Source organism: Octopus bimaculoides, chromosome 4 (assembly GCF_001194135.2).
Source record: "Octopus bimaculoides isolate UCB-OBI-ISO-001 chromosome 4, ASM119413v2, whole genome shotgun sequence".
In the NCBI taxonomy this organism is placed as follows: domain Eukaryota; kingdom Metazoa; phylum Mollusca; class Cephalopoda; order Octopoda; family Octopodidae; genus Octopus; species Octopus bimaculoides.
The window spans coordinates 86,622,237-86,631,195 of NC_068984.1; the positions used below are offsets into that span (position 1 = coordinate 86,622,237).

An 8,959-nucleotide genomic window follows, 5' to 3' on the forward strand; every position below is an offset into this window, starting at 1 on the left:
TTTCTCTCCATCTTTCGAACTCACGCCAGACAGCTCACATCAACATACCAACGTACACAAGCAACCATGTTCTCACACACAGAAGGCGTCTCAACAACCAAGATTAAAGCTGTATATTTTCCACCATGAATAAATATTGTTGAGTTGATAGTTTGGAGTTCTGCGTTCCGTTTGTTTCTAATTTAATATAGGAAAGCAGGTGTACATCTAATGATGTATAACCCACTTCCCTATAGCAGTATAAAAGCACAAACACACACACATATATGACAGGCTTTTGCACAGTTTCCATGTGCCAAATTTTGCTTTGGAAGTATTGTTTAACCCAAGGCTATGATATGGTACAAGGTTCTTACTTTAGTACTTTACAGTACGTGGTATGTATAGTTGTGAGCATGAAAGCACTTGTGTTGTATACCAAAGTTGATTTCATAGTTTTTTCTTTCTTTTTACTTTCCAGTCTTCTAATACTATTAATGCTGGTGCTTTATTTTTACCAAGTATCAACAATTATTTCTTAACAATTCTTAAGTTTTCAATATCAGTTGCATTTTCATGAAAGTGAAACAGTTTTATTGGGCAACAGGGTCTCTATATACAAACATAGTCCATTCTAGAGTCCTGTTCATTAACAAAATTATTTGTTAGATGAGTAATTGAAATACATATGAATAGGAGTAGTCCATTCTGAGCCACACCCAGATTCAACCTAAAGGTTTTGCATGGTTTCTATGACTGGATGCCCTTCCTAATGCCAACCACTTTACAGAGTGTACTGGGTGCTTTCACACAGCACCAGCATGGGTGTGTTTATGTGACACCATATATAGTTTATGTGACACATATATAGTTGTAATAATAAAGTCAAACCAAATAGTGATATTTTGAAATCATTTAATATGTATGTTTCAGGTTTGCATAATATAAAATAAGTGTATCCATTACATAAACTTTCCTCAGGTAAAGCATTTCAAAACGTGAAACACATATTAAATGATTTCAAAATATCACTATTTGGTTTGACTTCATTATTACAATTGATACAACTCTATGCCAGTACAAACTGGCTGGTCTTGACTTCACTTATGCTGATACTCTAGCAATGATTTGGTGTAGTTTGCTACATGTGACTTGAGTAAAAAATTCTGGTACCATGCACCACTTTTTAGCATAACTTTAATTAGTTTCAGCTCAAGAATTCCGACCTTGTTGGGGCATGGTCTACATAGATATATACATACACAAACATATGTCCACCAACCCGTGCCAGCATAGAAAGTGGAATGTGGATGTAAAATGATAATGTGTGTGTGTGTTTCTCTTTGGCTTGCTTCTACTGATCCATGGTTATGTTTTTTGCAAAAATGTGAGAAATTCCCATTTCTATATAAAATATGAAACTACATGATATGCATATGTTGTTGGCACTCCATCGCTTACGACGTCGAGGGTTCCAGTTGATCCGATCAACGGAACAGCCTGCTCGTCAAATTAACGTGCAAGTGGCTGAGCACTCCACAGACATGTGTACCCTTAACATAGTTCTCGGGGATATTCAGCATGACACAGTGTGACAAGGCTGACCCTTTGAATTACAGGCATAACAGAAACAGGAAGTAAGAGTGAGAGAAAGTTGTGGTGAAAGAGTACAGCAGGGTTCGCCACCATTCCCTGCCGGAGCCTCGTGGAGCTTTAGGTGTTTTCGCTCAATAAACACTCACAACGCCGGGTCTGGGAATCGAAACCGTGATCCTATGACCGTGAGTCCGCTGCCCTAACCACTGGGCCATTGTGCCTCCACTTGATGTGCATATAATGGATGTTAACAACCCAACTGTACATGCTCTTTGGGCCACTTCATATGCATGCATAGTCTACTCATGGTTCGTTGTTCATATTTCAGCTCACTGGCTGAATACAATATTCTCCATAAGATCCCCATACTACTCAATTTGTTCATTTAGTCTACTGTTTGTATACACTCTCCCAGCATGTTGTCTGCTCATGGTTGGTTGCTCAAACTTCAACTTGCTAAGCAAATGGGCTCCCAGCTACTTATGTGTGTTCATAGTCTGCTAGTTGTTTATTGCTCAAATTTCAGTTCATTAAGTGAGTTTAAATTTCTTTAGGAAAAAAAGTTTATTATTCAATTTTTTCGTACAGACAACCATTCGTATATGGATACCCCATTGTACAAATTTTCTATCAGGGCCGTAAATTTTTTTAGTTCCATTTTTCTCAACCAAGCTGCTAGCTTTTACTTTCTCATAGGGAGTGCCCATGTGTGTATGTTTGTGTGTGCACATGTGCTTGTATACCCATTTACTCTTTTCTTTATACACCTAATTTACAATGGTGTGTAATAAAATAGACAAAAAGTGAAAGCAAAGAAGTCACTTGACAGATGTAAAATATATATATATATATATTTTATCATTTATATATATTTTATCATTTATATATATATATATATATATATATATATATATATATAAATGATAAAATAGGCTCTGATAGACGCATGGCATCAAAATTAGTGTGTTGCATGAAAGTGAAACTATGTTGTAAAGTATAGGATAGCCTTTCCCCATGGGATCTAGTCTTTCTCATTCGTAAAATGAGTCCCCCTTAATTTTGCTCAGGCTGCTTTCAATTTTGGTGTATCGATGCAAATTTGAATTTTGATTACGATCAACCAGTTACTTTATCTCGTAAATTAAAGAATCTGATGTTATTTGGAATTAAAGTTAGGAAATTTGGGTAATTTTAGCCAATCAACAGACAGTGGTTCACTGTTGTCTATGTTAATTTTTCACACTTGATTCTTCACACCACAAGATTCTTTTCACCCACGTGTTTTGTTTTAATTTTTCTGTGTGTTAGCATATTACATATTTTTTCTGTGCTTCTCTGTGTTAGTATTTTTCTGTACTTTTTCTGTGTGTTAGTATTTTTACATATTTTTCATTTCATACATTTTTGGGACTCATTGACTCAGCTGGATTTATGATTTCACTAGGTTAATTTTATTCATAAAAATTTAAATTAAGAGTATTTCTTAAACCATTAGCTTCGTCTTTCAACAGCTTAACTGAAATTTAGCCCATGTTACAGGAACTGAGAGAGATATCGTGGAATAGAGAAACTGTTGGTGATACAGATAATTTGACATTATTTTTGAATTCTGCATGCAAAAACTTATAAGATACAGGTATAAGATTATAACTTATAAGATACAGGTATTTCTTTGTTGACCAGTGTTATTCTTATCGGAGTTTACAAATCCAAGCATGAAAACGTTACTCAACTTTGGAGTTTTGGAGACAGATACCCACTTTTCACTCACACGTACACACACATTAATGATGTACACAAATACATGACAGGTATACATAATACTGAAATATGCATAAAGTAAACATATGCAGACAAATATATTAATACAACAAATTTTTTTAAATGATAAAAACAATACAATCAATGAAGAGACAAAAGAAACTGTAAGATGATACATGTTGATTTTATTAGGGATTTCTGTTTATTTAGAAACCTACAATGAACAGGTCAGATGCGAAACTATAAATTTTACAGGGTACAACTTTAAAGTTGATACTGCTCTGCTAAATGCAGAAAATTTGTCTCACTATTAGCTGAAGATAACCAGTTTTTTCGATTTTTAAACCTCTAACCTTTTTCTCCATAACATCATACCTTCAAAGCAATGAGACTGAGTTTAGTGTCCATTGAAAGAAAGGTATGCACAAGTGGGCTGGTTACACCCCTGGCATAGGCTATGGGTTATGGTCTCACTTGGTTTGCCGAGTCTTCTCACGCACTGCATATTTCCAAAGGTCAAGGTCACAAGTCATTGCCTCAGTGAGGCCTAATGTTCGGAGGTTGTGCTTCACCACGTCATCCCAGGTCTTCCTGGGTCTACCTCTTCCACAGGTTCCCTCAACTGCTAGGGTGTGGCACTTTTTCACACAGCTATCCTCATCCATTCTCGCCACATGACCATACCAACACAATCGTCTCTCTTGCACACCACAACTGATGCTTCTTAGGTCCAACTTTTCTCTCAAAGTACTTACACTCTGTCAAGTATGCACACTGACATTACACATCCAGCGGAGAATACTGGCTTCATTCCTTGAAAGCCTACACATGTCCTCAGCAGTCACGGCCCATGTTTCACTGCCATATAGCATGGCTGTTCATACACATGCATCATACAATCTGCCTTTTACTCTGAGCGAGAGACCCTTTGTCACCAGCAGAGATAAGATCTCTCTGAACTTTGCCCAGGCTATTCCTATTCTAACAGCTACACTTTCAGCGCACCCTCCCCCGCTACTGATTTCGTCACCTAGGTAATGGAAGCTACCAACTACTTCTAGTTTTTCTCCCTGGAATGTGGTAGAAGTTATTCTCTGCACATTTTCAGTGTTTATTGCTCCTGAGCATCTGCCACATACAAAAACTATCTCGCTAGTTAGCCTTACTTTGATATCGCTGCACTTCTTATGTGTCCATAGCTTACACTGGGTACATCTTATGGAGTTTTTATCTATGCCTTTTCTACAGATCAAGCAGGGCCATCTACCTGAAGGAGTTTGTGGTTTGTCTACTTCCTACTTATTAGGACTTTGGTTTTAGCTAGGTTGAGTGTAAGGCCCTTTGATTCTAATCCTTGCTTCCACACCTGAAACTTCTCCTCTAGTTCTGATAGTGACTCAGCAATTAGAACAAGGTCACCAGCATAGAGGAGCTTCCAGGGGCATCCTGTCTTGGATTCCTCTGTTATTGCCTGGAGGACTATGATAAATAGGAGGGGGCTGAGGACTGAACCTTGGTGGACCCCTACCTCTACCCGGAATTCTTCACTACTCGTTGCCAACCCTCACCTTACTGACAGCATCCCTGTACATGGCTCGCACAGCTCTCACTAACCATTCATCTATCCCTAGTTTCCTCATTCACCACCAGATAAGGTATCGGGGGACCCTGTCAAAGGCTTTCTCCATGTCAACGAAAGTCAGGTATAGAGGTTTATCTTTGGCTAGGTATTTCTCCTGCAGCTGTTTTACCAGAAATATAGCATCAGTGGTGCTTTTCCTTGGCACAAACCCAAACTGCATCTCATCTAGACTGACTTTCTCCCTAATTAGTTGGGCTATGACCCTCTCTGTTACTTTCATTACCTGATCCAACAACTTGATACCTCTGTAATTATTTGTATCTAAAGCGTCACGTTTACCTTAGTAGCAGTTGATTATGGTGCTGCTACACCAGTCATTGGGTATGACTCCTTTGTGTATCACCTGGTTAACTATACGGGGTGACTAGGCTATAGTTGACACTGCCAGATATTTTGAGCATCTCTGCAGTGATTCCTGATGGGCTGGGGGACTTCCCTGTCTTCATACTCTTAATTGCTTTATCTACCAAGGTACTGTCAACTCGAATAGCTGGTCCCTCTGTTGGGTTGACATTCTGCAGACTCCTCTTTCTCCTATTCATTTTCTTTATTGAGCAATCTTTCATAGTGGCGTCTCCAAACTTCTCTCTTTGCAGCCTTGTTTAGTGCAAGTGAACCATCATCCATGCGGACACATTTCTCTCCTACGACATCACGATTCTCTCTCACACACTGTCTTGCAACACGAAATACCTCAAGTATTTTGTCCTCACTGCGCAGAACATTGGCAAATTTTTTCTTATCTGCTTCCCCTCTGGCTAGATAAACCTGTCTCCTAGCTTCCTTTCTGTCAGTCTGATACAATTCCCTGCTACCACCGTTCTTCCAGTCCTTCCAAGAAAACGACCAGCATGGAGGAGAAGGGTCTGGAAGCTTAAAGATCCTGCGAATGGACAGAGATTTAGAGACATATTACTCGAAGCCTTTGACGAAATAGAAGGGGATATAGCTTCACACGATGTAGAAGACAACTGGAGGTTTCTACGAGACAACCTGCTGAAGGCCACTGACCAAAAGTGTGGATGGTGCAAAGTCGGCACTGTCGTGGTATTAGCTGTCAGTAGCCAAAGAATCAACTCAAACCATCAGTAACGTTCCTCGTCAGTTCTACTTTCACTTCTGACAGCTAATACCATGACAGTGCCGCAAAGTCCCCTCTCGACCCAAAATAACGTGGTGGTGGAATAATGTTGTTGACAGGGCTATTAGAGAAAAGAAACAGGTTTAGAAGGACTGGAAGAACGGTGATACCAGGGAATTGTCATGCCTCCTCTCAGACTCCCGTTCACCAGCGCGCATTTGTTACCGGGTGTCGAAGTGGCGTTACTGGGTCGTGTGAATTATCTGAGTTTGCACCCCGTCACAAAAATTGAGAAACAAATAAGGTACTAGGTGTAAAATAATGTGTAGTAAACGAATATGAAGAAAAAATTTCGCCACCGAACGGAGAAGTGGTGAGAGGTCTTGGAACATTTCCGGTGTGAATTTTCCGAGTCCTCTTCCCCGCTCCTCGTTCGCTCACGCGCATTTTTTTCATATTCGTTTACTACATGTTGTTTTACACCTATTGCATTTTTTTTTTTTTTGCTGGGGTCAAACACTGGAGTTTGACCCTAAATATTAATAAAAACATAGATATGTATATATATATATATAATTACCAGGTCGAAAAATATCCGTAGTGTATAATGGTACCCTTTATATGTATTCCCACAAATGCACAAAGTTTGTTGAGCGTCATGATAACAGTGCAAGTGTCCTGAATATATACAAACAAATTTTCTGACAGGAACCAATTAGAGCTCGCTTGTTAAGACTTGGCTGTGTCGCTAGGTGTCGCTAGCAATATACTGGTCAGGTGACGTCACATCGTTTAAATGCGGGATTTACAAATGTCGAGCTGTTTGATGAAACGACTTATTTATGTCTAGAAAAACAGAAAGAAAAACGCTGTGAGTTACAATTTATGGATGATAAAGTTGATGTACATATTTAGTTGTCCTTAATATATGAATACTTAAAATTTGATGTTTTATTTTTACAGCTTGATTAAATTTTCTAAATTCTAGCGCCCACTTTAGGTTTGTTTTAACGGTTTGTTTAAACCTAAGGCAAAATAACATTTATCAACTTAGGTTTAAACAAACCTATAATAATATATATATTATTTTGTTTTATCGTTTCCATATGGAATATTTAAGATATTCTATCCTACAAATATAATATGGAAAAAAGTTTTGCATTCAATTTGATCATTGTTCTATTATTTCTAAACTATAAAACGAAGTTATATGATTTCGGGGGAAGTTATTGTTAAACGGAGAACTGTAATTACCATTGTGTATTTCAAAAGTATTTATTTGACCTATACATGATTATATGTTTTTTCCTATCCTGCCAAGTGTGACCAACCAGTTAAATTTTTTAGTTTCAAGTGAAAACATTTATTTCACATCTGTTTGACAAAACTATTAAATTTATGAACTGCTATTGCAATTATTAAATCTATGAACTGCTATTGTAATTATTTAATTTGTTTATTATACTAAATGCACTTTTAGCTTTGAATTTGATAACTTTTAAACTTTTAATTTATTCTTTGAGCAGTCGTTCAAAATATCTTCTGTGCCTCGAATCCCTCTCAAACGGAGATATACTGGACGATAATTTTCGGTTACATTAATAGGTCAAGATTATCCACTTAAACCTTAGAATTGTACGAAATAGTTTTAAACCCTTACATCCGTTTATTCCTTTTTTTTCTTTTTTACAATCTGTTATTGCAACCTGTTTTATTGTTTTGCTGAAATTCTGACGTTATAGCCACAGGCCCTAAAAAATCTTAATCCGGTTCTAATTGTATAGGTGATTACAGAGAACTTTTTTTAGTGATTTCTAACCGTTTTTTAAAAAATAATTTTACGTAACAAAAATAGTAACATTATTCCCGGTAAATCTTTATGACCTTGCTTTGTTTTGTTGTATATTTGTAGATATTCACTAATATCATTTCTTACGGAAGTATTTTTATAATTTCGACTTAATTGAATTAAAGCTGGAGTGGAGGTGTTAACTGTCTTTTATGTTAACAGGTGGGGAATTCCTATTAGCTGTTTTTGAAGTATTGGAAATATGATCGAATTAAATTTTAAAATCTATTTGGATAAACAAGCTGGCAGAATCGGGCGAAATGCCGAACGGTATTTCGTCTGCCGTTACATTCTGAGTTCAAATTCCGCCGAGGTCGACTTTGCCTTTCATCCTTTCCAGATCGATTAAATAAAGTACCAGTTACACTCGCTTAAGGTGCCACACAGTGGGATGAACTAGGATTTATGTGGTTGGGAAGCAAGCTTCTTAACCACAGAGCCACACCTTTGCCTCTGTGTTGAAGTAGTTGGAGAGAATCCAAAAAGTGTAATGTATGTGGCATTACACAAAATAACTTTTTCCACTTGTAAATATTTTATCTGTAACCGACTTAATCTCTTTGTCTATCCTTGTATGTCCCCTGTATGTTTAGCTCCCTGTGGGCTAAACATACAGGGCAATAAAGAAATAAGTATGCATCGCTAAGTACAAATATAGCGGCGAGTCAAAACGAAAGATTACCAGTATAGCTCATTTGTTTCCTTTACAAATGTCAAACTGCAGCCGTTGTTTGGATGGCGGTAACTTTGGTTTGAATCGGCTACCAAAACAAAAACAAAAAACAAGTGTAATAGATATTTTAAAAAAATGTTAACTAATCTGAAAACCAAAATTTGCGCAAATAAACCTGGGGGTGGGGAGAGGACACTCGGAAAATTCACACGATCCGATTTTTTCCTCAAAACTTACAGGGAAATGGATATCTTTTAATGAAAAAATATCATCAAATATAAGGTACTACTAAAGCAGCGCGGACCCAAACGCGCAGTCGCGCGTCCGCGCTAGCTAGTCGTGAGTGGTCGATCCTAACCCTAAACACGTATTCATTTG

The 8,959-nt window shown here is 37.5% G+C and overlaps 1 protein-coding gene across 2 annotated transcripts in view; it reads left to right on the forward strand.

Annotated features, from left to right (window-relative positions):
• The first annotated feature begins 6,826 nt into the window (after window positions 1-6,826).
• LOC106870227 (rac GTPase-activating protein 1) overlaps window positions 6,827-8,959 on the forward strand; it is a 43,897-nt gene continuing 41,764 nt past the window's right edge. The window contains exon 1 of one of the 2 annotated variants that reach the window (XM_014916243.2): window positions 6,827-6,930. The gene's annotated coding sequence lies outside the window, so the exon portion shown is untranslated. The remainder of the gene's footprint in view (window positions 6,931-8,959) is intronic. The other variant, XM_052967192.1, reaches the window with a different exon arrangement.